Genomic DNA, 14,905 nt, shown 5'->3' on the forward strand with positions numbered 1-14,905 from the left:
CATTTCATCTTCATCTCACTTCTTCTTTTTATTTTGGCCAATGAGTTAATGATTTGTGGTTGGTCTTGACATATGAGAGGCTTAACCTTCTTTGATCCAAATTAAACTCAACTTGATCCAAGATCAAGTGAGTTGCTTTGTGTCCAAGATAGGTTGCTTATTGGCAAGCAAAAAACCTAAAGTCCATACAAGGCCTTTCTTCTTTTCTTTTGGCATGACAAGTTTTAGGAGTTTGGCTTACTAGTCATGATCTCTAACTTGTGTTTATTTGCCTATAGTTTTATTGGCCGACCTCAGATAGGTGTGACTACTACATTAGTCCACTTACGATTGCTTAACATAGCGCTAAATTGTCTTATGACACACTAACATGACCATTAACTACTAACTTTAAATTCAAGCATTTAATTTCTTGCAATTTACTTTAATGCAATTTACTTTCTTGCTCATTTATTCATATTTCTTTTCCCTTTTCTCACTTGAGCTCATATTTTATGTTTATGTCATTTTCCTTTTGCTCATTTGAGCTCGTTATTGTATATAAATATATTGTTGCTTTGTGTCTGTTTTGTTTTTGTTTGTGTGAACCCAATGCAAAAAGGAGAAAGAACTTAGAATTAGGACCTTACCTATGCTTAAAGGAGTTCAAGAGCAACTAGGTCTCACGCCTTTAGAATGCTAAATTTGTTGAAGAGCAACTAGGCCCCATGCCTTTAGAATGCTAAATCTTAAAGTTGACTTCAAAGGACCCCTAATCTAAGCTCATTCTTTGTGCATTCCTCTTATCGTGTTGTGAACTTTTTGATATTTGCTCTTGTGTGATAGGGATTCCATCTTGAGATAGTAAGAAGGACCATTGTCATGAGTAGCCAAGCTAAGAGAGACAAGCCAAATGGAGATCCTAGGAGCTTGATCCTAATTTGTTTTGATTGCTTGTTGCTTGCTAAGTCCAAAGGAAAAGAGCATCTTGAATCATCTCTATGACCTCAAGAAAAAGAACTCCAAGGGTTTTATCTCTTTTCCTATCTTTGCATGTTTAGGACTAGCCCTTCTCTTCTTCTCTCCACTCTAACCCAAGCCAAACTCTTTTTTTATGCAAACTTTGACATTGTTTTCAAATTAGAAACCTAGGCCTTATGCCTTTGACTTTTCAAAATCTTTTCATTAATACTCATTGTGAATAAACCTTAATTCAACTTTGACTTCATTTTGTAAATAAATCTAACTTGTAAATATCACTCACTTCAAGTTGATTTTGTGGTTCCAATGACCACCTTTGTTAAAACTTTTTTTCATAAACATTAGTCATAGGTTTGAGTTATCATACTTATTATAGGGTTACCCCTTCACTAGTATGTTGAAGCTCTCCTCAGATGGTGGATTGTTGGTTTAGGTTGAGTTTTCTCCCTTTGATAACAAAAGACCTTAAGGCTTTTGATCAAATCAATTCACCAATCTTTTGAGATTTTTACCCCGAACTACGAGGTTTCGATCCTACCTTTGTGATGGTACGTAGGCAATGGGTTCATCCATTAAAACAACAAAATTGTAAATATAAATATTCTCTTCTCATCCCCCCAATCTTTTGCACATATTTTCACAAATACCAACCTACAATACACATTTGCAAAAAGGGCTCCCTTAGAGTACTAAGGATGTTTTGGGTGCTTAAAACCTTCCCATTTCATAACCAACCCCCTTTCCTAGATCTCTGACATTTTTATTAGTTTTTGATTTGATAAAACTTCTTACTTGCCTTTTGTTCGCTTTTTAGCCTTTCCTTTGGACAAATAAAAGTGCGGTGGAGACTCGAATTGTATGCTTACTTTTGGTTTAGTCAATAAACCATAAGGTAACGAATACCCCGCTACAGAAAAGTGGCGACTCTGCTGGGGACCACTGTTTCCTAGCGGGTTTAGCCTACTTTTTGCTTGTTGTATTGTATGTTTATATTTATTTGTGACATATTTTTGTGCAAATTTGGGATGACTGTATTGGTTGTAATGTATGAATTGTTTGATATACTAATTACTTGTGTGCTTGGTGGTCTCTTGTGAGATGATTTCTATACCCGAACTCGAGTGCACTTATGATAGGAGAATGGCATAGTCTTGTTGACTTGTGTGGAGTCATTCCTTAGCAAGTTGACTTAGGCATTACTCTTTCCAATATAAACCTTAGAAGCCAAGGACCTTAGATTACCTAGCCCATCTTGGCCTATTTTAGGACGTAGTGCGAAGATCGTTCAAGTGTAAGATTTGATACGATTGTTACGTGATACTACACTCATAAGAGTCTCTCTTGAGAATATTTTTGGAATACGAGTAGTCGTTTATCCCATAATATCCGAAAGATGAGTTAATGACTATGGGGACCTTTTTTAGAACATGATTGTCAGGTGTAACCATAGTACACTCCCTTTGGGTGGTTCTTAACCGAGACTCCATGCTCGTGACTTGCAACAAACCCTTGATTCGCGGTTGATCCGTTCTCGTATATCCTCAATATCAATGGAACTTGGGTGTTGATGAGGTGTAAACCATAATCCACCAAAATAGATGATTAATATTGATGATGACGTGAGCCATCCCGTGACCTTTGTGTGGTGTGACTTGCTTGATCCTTGAGTGTGATTGTTGCATCCATGCATTCATGCATTAATAAACATCCATATCATCAACAAAGAAAATTTTCAAGGAACTTAAGAGGTCTATTTGCAAATTTTCAAACATGGATAAGAAAAGAAGGAATACGAAGAAGTACAGTTTCAGACAACCCGACTTGAAAGAGTTAAGGAGTTTGACATCTTATGTATTAGAGCCTTTGGAGTTCAAAGCTCGCCATGGGATGCTTTTGTCTATTCTTTCTACTCAGGTGGATGAGGGTTTGATGAGTGTGCTAGTGCAATTCTATGATCCTCTGTATCGATGCTTCACTTTTTCGGATTTCCAGCTATTGCCTATACTTGAGGAATATGCCTATCTTGTGGGTATACCTATTCCAGATCAGATACCGTTCAGTGGTTTGGAGAGGGTTCCTTCTTCCCAAAAGATTGCTGACATGCTTCATATAGATGTATCTAAGATTGTTGCTCATATGACTACCAAAGGTGGAATTCAAGGTCTCCCATTTGATTTTCTCATTGCCTAAGCTACTCTATTTGGGAAATCTATGAGTGAGGACGCCTTTGAAGCCGTATTTGTACTTCTCATCTATGGACTAGTGTTATTCCCCAACATCGACAATTTTGTGGATGTGAACGCGATTAGGATTTTCTCTACTCTTAATCCCGTTCCGACTCTGTCGGGTGACACTTATTTCTCTTTCCATATGAGGAATGCAAAGGGTGGTGGATCCATTATGTGCTGTCTACCTCTGTTGTAGGAGTGGTTTATTTCGCAATTGCCTCAGACGCTTGCCTTCAAGAAGAACAAGGGATGTCTGCGGTGGTCTACGAGACTTATGTCTCTCACTAATGATGATATCTTTTGGTACAACCCTGTGTATGATGGCGTCCAAATTATTGATTCTTGTGGTGAATTCTTCAATGTGCCTCTTCTTGGTACATGTGGTGGAATTAACTACAACCCTGTTTTAGCTCGCCGTCAGCTTGGGTTCCCCTTAAAGGATAAACCTAACAACATTCTGTTGGAAGGTGTGTTCTTTCAATAGGGTAAAGATCCCTAGAATTTGAAGGAGAGGATGGTCCGCGCCTGGCACAAAGTTCATAGGAAGGGAAGGAAGGAGCTTGGTCCAAAGAATTGTATTGCTTTGGAACCCTACACCGCTTGGGTAAGGAAGAGAGCTTTTGAGTACCGCATGCCATATGATTATCCGAGACCTACCCCTATGGTTATGGTTGGGCCTTCAACCCTCTCTAACCAAGGAGTAGAGGAGTTGAGAGATGAAAACCGGTCGCACGCTTGGGTTCGTGAGCGAGAAGAACTTCTTCAACAGCTCAAAGATAAGGATGTTGTGATAGAATTTTTGGAGAAGGATTCTTCTTAAAACATGAAAACCAAATTACTTAGAGCAATGGACAAAAACAGGAATGTCAACAGCAACCCAATTGTTGCAAGTCTGGCCATGTGTCACAAAGTTGGGGTAGTCTTCGTCTCCATCAATCTCCGAATGTCCCTCTTGACAATAACACATCCTCGAGGGTTCACACTTCATACCATACAACCATCATGGTCATGTTCACAATCACTGACCAAACATATATCTCTAAGAATTGCAACCAAAGACTGTCTGATATGGAGAACATCATAAACCTTATATTCTCCAGGACGACCACCTACCATGTTGATAGAAGAGTTACCATGGGCGGGAAACAGATTGGATTTTACATTCGGCGCATGATCCTCAAAGGAAACCATCCCACTCTTCACAAGTTTATGTACCTCCTACTTCAACGGGTAACAGTTCTCAATATCATGGACGGGAGCTCCTTGATGAAAGGCACAATGGAGTTCAGGCTTATACCACCATGGAAATGGCTTGGGAATTTGAGGTGGATTTCTTGGTTGAAGTAGGTTCTTGAGAACCAAATATGGGTAAAGTTGGGCGTATGACATAGAAATAGGGTCAAAAGAGACCTTATTCCTCTCGAAGTTTTGTTGTTGATTAATATTGTTGTTGTTGTAGTTGGTTCTTTGTTGCGGTTGTGGTTAATGTTGTTGTTGCTGAATTGGAACTGATTGGTTGTTGGAATTGTTTGAAAATATTGGAATTACTGATGAAACTTGATGTTGATGCTGACGCGGTTGAGGGTTTCTTCCGACATGAGGCCTCCTTTGCCTCCCCACAGATACTGAGTTGGTTTCCCCTTCCTTCTTTCTAGCAAAATCACTTCCATACTTCTTACTGGACGACACCTCTTCCTTAGACAAACGTCCCTCATTGACTCCTTCTTCTAACCTCACCCCCATGTTTACCATCTCGGTAAAGTCACCGGGGACACTGGAAATCATGCGCTCGTAATAAAAAAAACTCAGGGTCTTCAGGAAAATCTTCGTCATCTCCTTCTCTTCCAATGGGGGATTAATCTGAGCAGTAAGTTCACTCCATCTTTGAGCGTATTCTTTAAACGTCTCCTTATCCTTATGAGACATAGACCTCAGCTGGTCTCTATCAGGCACTATATCCATATTATACTTATACTGTTTCACAAAAGCCTCACCCAAATTGTTGAACGTGCGAACACTTGCACTGTCTAGCCCCATATACCATTTCAGAGCAGCACCAGTCAATATGTCTTGGAAGTAGTGAATCAATAACTAATCATTATCAGTTTGAGTTGACATTTTAATGGAATACATAACAAGGTAGCTAAGTAGACAAGTATTTCCCTTATGCTTTTCAAAGTCAGGGACTTTGAATTTCATCGGGATCTTCACATTCGACACTAAGCAGAGTTCAGCAGCACTTTTGCCAAACATGTTTTTTCCTCTCAATGTTTTCAACTCCTTGCGCAACTCAAGGAACTGGTCCTTCAATTCATCCATTTTCTCATAGACATTTGGGTCCTCAGACGGCTCAGAATGGTAAATGGTGTCCTTAACACGAGGCAAGGTATGAACAACTAGAGGTGGCACAGACATGACCAGGCTAGATGCTGGCATAGAAGAAAATGTGGGTGCAAACCCTTCAGGCATGAAATTTTGTGGCATCCCACAAAGGAATCCAACAGGTATAGTTGGACCGGATTGAGTAGCAGCAACAGGAATGGTCGAAGTAGCAACCTCGAAGATGACAATCCTCTGGGGAGGAGTTGCGGGAGTTGGTGAAGACTGATTCTGCGCAGCAAGAACAAACTCCATCATGGCAGTCAGCCGAGCAATCTCATCCTTCAGTTCTCTATTCTCTTGTTCCAAATTCTCCATAAGATCCTTTAGTGTAAGACCCCAATTTTGACCCTAAGATCCCTCATGCTATCTCATCATATGCATTAGCATTGGGATCACAACTTGGCATCCTCCTCATCCATCATTTATTGGGTTTGTATTGGGAGAGATCACCAAGCACTTTTGATTGTATCATACTTCATTTTTCTTTATTTTTACTAACCAATTACCAAAAATATGTCAATGTATAGTTTATTGTTTTTGTAGGTAGTGTACATGCTCACCTATGCTCTATTAAGCTCATATCTAGGGTTTGAGACCTTCAATTGAAGAAGCTCAATAAAGAAGTGATTTTATATGGCTCTAAGTATCATATATGAATCTGCATCATCTTCGAATGTTATTTTGATCAAGAAATCATCAAAAGTTTGGAGTTTGTTTGCCTTGGAAACCCTAATTCATCGGGGTATCTTGTGTAACTTCTTCAACAAGTTTCTTCAACAATTGATAAAATATTTCAAGGGATACTTCACATTATATCATCTTATGCATATATGATCCTCCATGAGTCTCAAAAGTCTAGAGAATGTCAAGTTAGCAAGTTGGTTCATGGTGGTTGACCAGAGAAAGTCATCTGGTCAAAACTGGGGTTCCCTAGACCCTATCTCCTACAATTTTTGTCATATGAAAATTATTCCAAGAGAAACATTACTCTGAATGAAATTCCAAACAACTTTCATGTTGAGTTATAGATATAAATTTTCTTAGAAAGTCACTTTTTATGGTGAAAGATTATAGGTCATTTTGTCTAAACCCTAGTTTGGAGGTAAACTTCCCAAGACCATAACTTGCTCATTTTTATGAGATGAAATCCCTTCAAATTTAATGATCAAATTCAATATGTCTACTTCAACTCTGATGTTTGGAGGAAGTGCAAATTCAACTTGCAAATGCATTTGCCAAGTGAAAACACTATAGGTCATTTTGGGCAAATACCATTGAACAAGTGCTTTTCCTCAACTTCTAAAATGAATAACTCCTTCATTCCAAATCCAAATGAGATCAAATTTGTGACAAAGTTGAAGAGGTTTGTAAGAGCTACAACTTTAATGCAGTAACTTTTTTCATTTGAAGTCCATAGAAAAAGTTATTCAAGGTGGAAGAAGTGAACATTTTACTTGGGACTTAGAAAATTTTCAAATATGTTTAATTTCCCAAACTTCAACCTTAAAATTCATCATGATCTAAGCTTTAAATGAAAAAGTGATCAACATGAAAGTTGTTCCCCTTGATCTCACATTTCCAAAACATCCATGATCATCTTATTTGGATTAAAATTGAGGGACTTGCGCATGGATTCATTATGGAAAGTGTTTTGGCAATATTGGATTTCAAATGATCAAATTCTTTTTCATGCTTACACATGATGCATTCAGTACTCTTTACACATGAATGGGAAGTGGATTGCATCATTCTCAAGGCCCAAACCATTTCCCATGCACCCATGCAAGAAGGTTTTCAAATTCATCCAATTTTCAAGTGGTGCAAATATCAAGTGCATTGCCTATTTAAGCAAACTTAAGGCTTCAGATTCATCATCAACACCTTGCCCAAGCATTGTTAGACCAATTCAAACCCTCATTGCCATAGAATTTTCTGAGATTTCTCTTGATGTCGAGCTTGAACTTCATCTTCTGTTTGGAATTTCAAACTCTTGAAATTCACTTTCCTTTGCATCTCATTTGGTTTCTGCAAGCAAGATGAGGAGAAAGCAATCAAATCCATATCAAGATCAAGTGGAATTAGATCAACTCGAAGGTGATTTTTCAGAAACTTCTTCTCTTTGATTCTCTCTTAATTCTCCAATATTCTTGTTGAATTTTGGTTTGCTGAAGTCCTACCAATTTAGGCAACAAGATTGAGTTGCTTTGAGGTCAAATCGAAGCAACTCAGTTCATGATCCTCAAAATTCAAATCCCTGTATCTTTTTATATACTTGGAATTAGACAAAATTGAGGCCAGATTCGAGCTCCTAAGCTTTTTTTCTTTAAATTCATGTCTTGCCTTTTCATTTTGGTGATGGTTGAAGGTTGACTAGTCCGGTGAGGTCCACCGGAGAAGAAAACCGGAGCTTTTGCTCTGGCGATGTGTTGGAAGTATCTCAAACATAGGATCCTTTTAAAATATTTTAATCTCATGCGTTGGTTTTGATTATCATGTGTGTGCCTCAATTGACCAAGGCATATGTGGAATGCGCGTTGATCACCATCTGATCTGCCACCTCAATTAATGAGGGAGATCAGATGGTCCACATTTTTTTGAATTTTTGAATTTTTCTTTTAATTGCTTATTTTTAATTAATTCATATTAATTTCTTTATTGATCCAAAAAAATACGGGACTTTCACCAAAAAATTTCAAATATTTTTCTCTTTGATTTTCTGAATTAAAATTATTTTTTGGATCAATATTGATATTTTTCATGATTTAATTGTTTTTGTGCATATTTTTAATTGTTTAAAAATACTTCTGACTTTTCAAAAATAATCAAATTTTTTTCTCTAAGGTCCTTTGACCTTGTTTGACCTATGATAAATCTATTGGCCATTTATTTGGTATTTTGAAGAGGTTTTAGGTTTTTTTATCAAACATAGTTTAATTTAATTCATTTTTAATTTGATTTTTTATTGTTTAATGGTGTAAAAATTATGTTGAGCCATTTTTACTGACTTGTGAAGTTTGACTATGTATTTGGGCCTTGATCAAGGTTGATTTGACTTTTGTTGGATTAAAATCATTGGATTTAGGGGATTGATGAAATGTACATATCATCTCCCAAAATGAATGATTGATTTTAATTTGATAAAATTCCTCCCATGACCAATTTGAGTTTGTCTCATTCCCCCCCCCCCCCCCCCCCCTCTTCATCTTAATTACATTCTATCCCATCCCTCTCATTTACCAAAGACATCTCAATATCCTAAGGCTAATTGGTTCATCAATGACTTTGTGTTATATGAACCAATACAAGTATGGATGAGATTATGTCCATCCTTTGATCATTTTCTTTTTGTGTGTGGTATGTTTTAGAAGTATGGTTCATTATACCATATCTCTAACATGCATTAACACCAACATTTTTATTGCCCGACCTCAGATAGTTGTGACTTCTACATAAGTCCAATTACGATTGCTTAACATAGTGCTAAATTTTGACCAAAAAGCATAACATTCTAGTAAGTGAGATTGTAAGTCTCCCGCCTTTCATGGTATTGTGTGGAAACTTGGCCTGTTTTCCTTCCTTTGGAAGATGTCTTGGTTCAAGGATCCATGCTTGTGAATAGAGGGTTGAGTGTTCTCCAAAGAATGACTTACACAATTACTAAGTAAAACTCCACTAACATCTAATCAACTAACATTTGACTAACTTTTAATTTCAAGTCATTTACTTTATGCACTTAAAATTCAAGCCATTTATCATTTGCCATTATATATATCATTTAACTTGTTTATTTTAATGTCATTTTCCCTTTGCTCACTTGAATCACATATTATGGTTGTATATATGTGTTTGTATATTTTGTTTGTGCTTGTGGTCTTAGGACCTTGAAATACCTAATAAACAACAAAAACCCCTAAAAATATTTGTGTGGACTATTGGATTTGATCTGAGCTTTGGACTTATAATTAGGCAACATTCCCTATGCAAATGGACTTGGCCAATGCCAACATTTCTGAAACCAAGTTCTTGTGATTTGAATTTTTCATTTGATTCAAGTATTGAGATCCACTTGAGTTCATTTGCTACATTGTCTTGATGCAAATGTTATTTGGAACCTGTGTCTAATGCCTTATTCTGAGCCATTAGTGAAGTATGTCATCTGATACATGGGGAAGATTATGAAGAAGACTTGAAGTTGCTAGCTTGGATGTGGCTATATTTATTTGATGCCTTGTTCTTCATGTTGCTTGCTTGTTGATATTGCTTGATTTTAAAGTCCAAAGGAAAAGTGGGTTTCTATATGACATTCTTGTCTATTGGATTGCATCCCATTGGTCAGATCTTTTCAACTCTTAACTTTTAATTCTTGCTTAGGATTAGTCTTATCATCTCCTCCCACTTCTTAAAATTCAAATCTCTCCCCCTTTTTAAAATCTTCTTTTCTTGTGCTTTCTAAACTTAGACTTTATTGCAAATTAGAAACTTTGGCCTTATGCCATTGCATTTTTCAAACTCTTTTTCTTAATCAAACTTGTAAATGAATCTAACCATATTAGACTTAATATTTCAAAAGAAAAAAATAACTAACACTCATTCAAAATCTTTTAGGCCTTTTTTGCCTCTTTCAAACTTAAAATTTTGTTAAAAAGCAATTAACTGACTTTGAAATTGATACCACGAACTACGAGGTTTTGATCCCTCATTTTATGTTGGTACATAGGCAAAAGTCCGACGGTCTTGTCAAACACAAAATATAATTAATGAATTCTTTTCTCATCCCCACACTCTATAAATCACAAACATCATTTTATACCAAAAACACATACACACATAAAAAAGGGCTCCCTAAGAGTACTTAGGACACTTTGGGTGCTAACACCTTCCCTCTGTGTAACCAACCCCCTTACCTGTAATCTCTGGCATTTTATTAGTTTTGATTTGAAAACTTCTTATCTTTGGGTTTTGTTCATACTTTTCCCTTTTCCTTTGGAAACAATAAAAGCGCGGTGGCGACTCTGGTTTTATTGACGTTAAGTTTATCCATAGCTTAACGATCATGAATTTACCGCTACAGAAATTAAGTGGCGACTCTATTGGGGAGTAGTCCTCGGCGGGTTTAGCCTACTCTTTTATGTGTATATATTTGTGTATTTGATGGTTGTATATTTTCTTTGTGTGATATAATCTGCTTGTTGTGCTTGGTGATCTCTGAGTGGTGAGATAAGTTCTAACCCGAACTTTAGTGCAATTAAGATAGGAGGATGGTATAGTCATGTTCGACTTGTGTGGAGTAGTCCTTAACAAGTTGGCTTGAGACCCATCAACTCAACGGAGACCCTTTTGGAGTCATGACTGTCACACAAGTTATTTGTGGTTAGGCATTACTTTCTCTGATTTGGAGTCCAAGAAGCTGTGGACCGTAGAACATTTAACCCAACTTGGCCTATTTAGGACATAGTGCGGAGACTGTTCAAGTGTAGACTTGATAACAGTTGTTACACAATACTACACTCAGACGAGTTTCTCTTGAGAATATTATGGGTTAATGAGTCAGTCATCCTAACCTATAATATCCGATAGATGGAATTAAGACGCTGGGAACTTTTTAGAACATGATCTACAGGTTTTATCCTTAGCACACTCCTTTGGGATGGTTCTTAACTTGACTCCATGCTCGTGACACACAACAAACCCTTGATTCTTGGTTGATCCAATCAAGTCTTGTTAATATCAATGGAACTTGGGTGTTGATGAGGTGAAAACCATAATCCACCAAAATGGATCCACCAAAATGGATGATTCATCCCTTGAACTTTATTTGCCTTATGTGTGATCCCTTACTTGTGATTATTGCATTCATGCATTCATGCACATCATGGCATTAATCACACGAAAAATAACTTCAAGGAACTGAGGTTTTATTTGCAAATATTTTCAGATCATGGATTGTGGACGAAGGAACACTAAGAAGTACAGTTTCAGATGTCCCTACTTTAAAGAGTTATGGAAGTTATCATCTTTTGTATTAGATCCCTTGGACTTCAAGCAATGTCATGGGAAGCTTTTATCTGTGTTGTCTATTGATGTAGTTGAAGGACTCTTGAGTGTGTTGGTTTTGTTTTATGATCCTCTCTACCATTGCTTCACTTTTCCCGATTATCAGCTTACGCATATGTTGGAGGAGTATGCCCATCTCTTGGGAATACCTGTTTCTGATAGAATGCCTTTTAGTGGATTGGAGGAGATTCCCAGATCTCATATCATTGCTGAAGCTCTTCATCTGAAGAAGTCTAAGATTGAGGCTCATTGGGTGAAGAAAAGAGGAATATTTGGGTTGGCTTCTGAGTTTCTCATACGGAAAGCTACTGCTTTTGCTCAAGCCGGTAGTATGGACGCTTTTGAAGCCATCTATGTGTTGCTCATCTATGGTCTGGCTTTGTTCCCTAACATTGACGATTTTGTTGATGTTAACGCTATTAGAATCTTCTTGATTGGGAATCATATGCCTACTTTGTTAGGTGATATGTACTTCTCTTTGCATTTGAGGAATTCTAAAGGTAGTGGAACTATTGTGTGTTGTGTTCCTCTTCTGTACAAGTGGTTTATTTCGCACTTGCCTCAGATGCCTGCTTTTATGGAGAACAAGAAATGTCTATGGTGGTCTCAGAGACTTATGTCTCTCACTAATGATGATATTGTTTGGTATGATTCTGCATTGGGTAGCTTGGATATTATTGATAGTTGTGGTGAATTCACTAATGTCTCTCACTAATGATTGCTCGTTTGACTGCCATGATGGAGTCTGTTTTAGCTCCTCATAATCAGTCTTCTCTAACGCCTGCAACTCCTCCTCCTCAGAGGACTATCATCTCAGAGGTTGCTACCTCAACTGTGCCTGCTACTCAACCTGGTCCAACTATGCCTGCCGAATTCCCATGGGGGAATGCCACCGAACTTTGTGCCTGAAGGGTTTGCGCTTACTTTTGCTTCCATGTTGGCATCTAGCCCAGTCATGTCTGTTCCGCCTCCAATCTTTCACATTTTGCCTTGTGTTGAGGACACCATCTACCATTTCGAGCCGTCTTAGGACCCTGATGTTTATGAGAAGATGGATGAGATGAAGGATCAGTTCCTTGAGTTGAGAAAGGAATTGAAGACTTTGAGAGGAAAAGATCTGTTCGGTAAGAGTGCTGCTGAACTTTGCTTAGTGCCGAATGTTAAAATCCCGATGAAGTTCAAAGTCCCTGACTTTGAAAAGTATAAGGAAAATACTTGTCCACTCAGCCATCTCGTCATGTAGGTCAGGAAAATGTCAACACAAATTGATAATGATCATTTATTGATTCACTACATCCAAGACAATCAGACTGGTGCCACTCTGAGGTGGTATATGGGGTTAGATAGTGTAAGTGTTTGCATGTTCAACAATTTAGGTGAAGCCTTTGTGAAGCAGTATAAGTACAACGTGGACATGGCGCCTGATAGAGACCAGCTAAGGTCGATGTCTCAGAAGGACAAAGAGACATTCAAAGAGTATACCCAGAGGTGGAGAGAGCTTGCTGCTCAGATCAATCCTCTGTTGGAAGAGAAAGAGATGACCAAGATTTTCCTTAAGACCCTGAGTTCGTTTTATTGCGAACGTATGATTGCTAGTGCCCCCAGTGATTTTACCGAAATGGTAAACATGGGGATGAGGTTAGAAGAAGGTGTCCGTGAGGGACGTTTTTCTAAAGAAGAAGTGTCATCTAGTAAGAAGTATGGAAGTGGTTTTTCCAGAAAGAATGAAGAGGAAACGAATGTAGTATCAGTAGGGAGGAAGAGGAGGCCTCATGTCAAAAGAAATCCGCAACCACGTCAACATCATCATCATGTTTCATCTGTTATTCCAGTATTTTCCAACAATCAATCAATGCCAGTTCTACGACAACGTCAACAACAGTCGCAACAAAGAATAAACAACTACAACAACAATAATAATCAACAAGAGGCAAACTTCGAGAGGAAGAAGGTCTTTTTTGACCCTATTCCTATGTCATACGCATAACTTTATCCGTCTTTGGTTCTGAAGAACCTTCTCCAACCAAGGAATCCACCACAAATTCCAGAACCACTTCCATAGTGGTATAAGCCAGAACTCCGTTGTGCCTTTCATCAAGGAGCTCCGGGCCATGATATTGAGAATTGCTACCCTTTGAAGTATGAGGTCCATAAGCTAGTAAAGAGTGGGATGGTGTCCTTTGAGGACCGCACGCCAAATGTGAAAGCTAACCCTTTGCCTGCTCATGGTAATTCCTTTGTTAATATGGTAGATGGTTGTCCAAGAAGTTTCCGACTGTTCGACGTGCAACATATTCGTCGGTCCTTGGTAGAGATGCATAAGACTCTGTGTACCATCAATGATTGTGAGAACGACCATGACGATTATGCAATTTTTGCAGTGTAAACCCCCGTGGGTGTCCAATTGTCAAGAGAGAATCCAGAAGTTGATAGATAAGAATGTAATCCAGATTCAATAGTCGAGGGATATAGATTATGTCAATGTAACTATTCTAGTGTTTAAAACCCCTGAGCAGCAACAATAATAACGTCAATAGATCGTATTGCCATTATCAATACGGTTAGCAGGCCCCGTGCGGTATGCATCCGATAGAGTTGTTCCATATCAGTATAATGCTACCATGTTGGAGAATGGTCAAGAGGTTCTGTTGCCTACGACCAATTATGTTTTAAACATTGCCGAAATAGCAAAGGTGACCCGTAGCGTTCATGTTTTTGGACCTGTCTTTCCAAAAGAGGTGATAGAAGATGTGTCTATTGGTAAGAAGGTTGATGTACCTATAGCAAATCTGGATAGTGCTCCAAAGTGTCAGTCTGGTGAATCCAGCAATTTGAAGCCTAGTGATGATGATGAGGTACTAAGATTGATCAAGAAGAGTGAATTCAATATGGTGGAGCAGCTGCTCCAAACTCCTTCGAAGATTTCAGTGTTGTCTCTGCTTATGAATTCTGAAGCGCATAGAGAAGCACTACAAAGAGTGATTGATCAAGCCTATGTGGATCATGATGTGACTGTGGATCATTTTGACCATATTGTGGCTAACATCACTTCCTACAACAATCTGAGTTTTGGTGATGAAGAGCTTCATGAGGAAGGCAGAAATCACAATCTGGCACTACATATATCAATGAATTGCAAGGAAGATGCATTGTCAAATGTGTTGGTTGATACCGGTTCTTCGTTGAATGTACTCCCCAAGTAAACTCTGTTAAAGTTAACGTATCAAGGCGCCCCTATGAGGTACAATGGCGTGATTGTAAAAGCATTTGATGGTTCTCGT

The sequence above is a fragment of the Lathyrus oleraceus genome, chromosome 6 (genome assembly GCF_024323335.1).
Source record: "Lathyrus oleraceus cultivar Zhongwan6 chromosome 6, CAAS_Psat_ZW6_1.0, whole genome shotgun sequence".
In the NCBI taxonomy this organism is placed as follows: domain Eukaryota; kingdom Viridiplantae; phylum Streptophyta; class Magnoliopsida; order Fabales; family Fabaceae; genus Lathyrus; species Lathyrus oleraceus.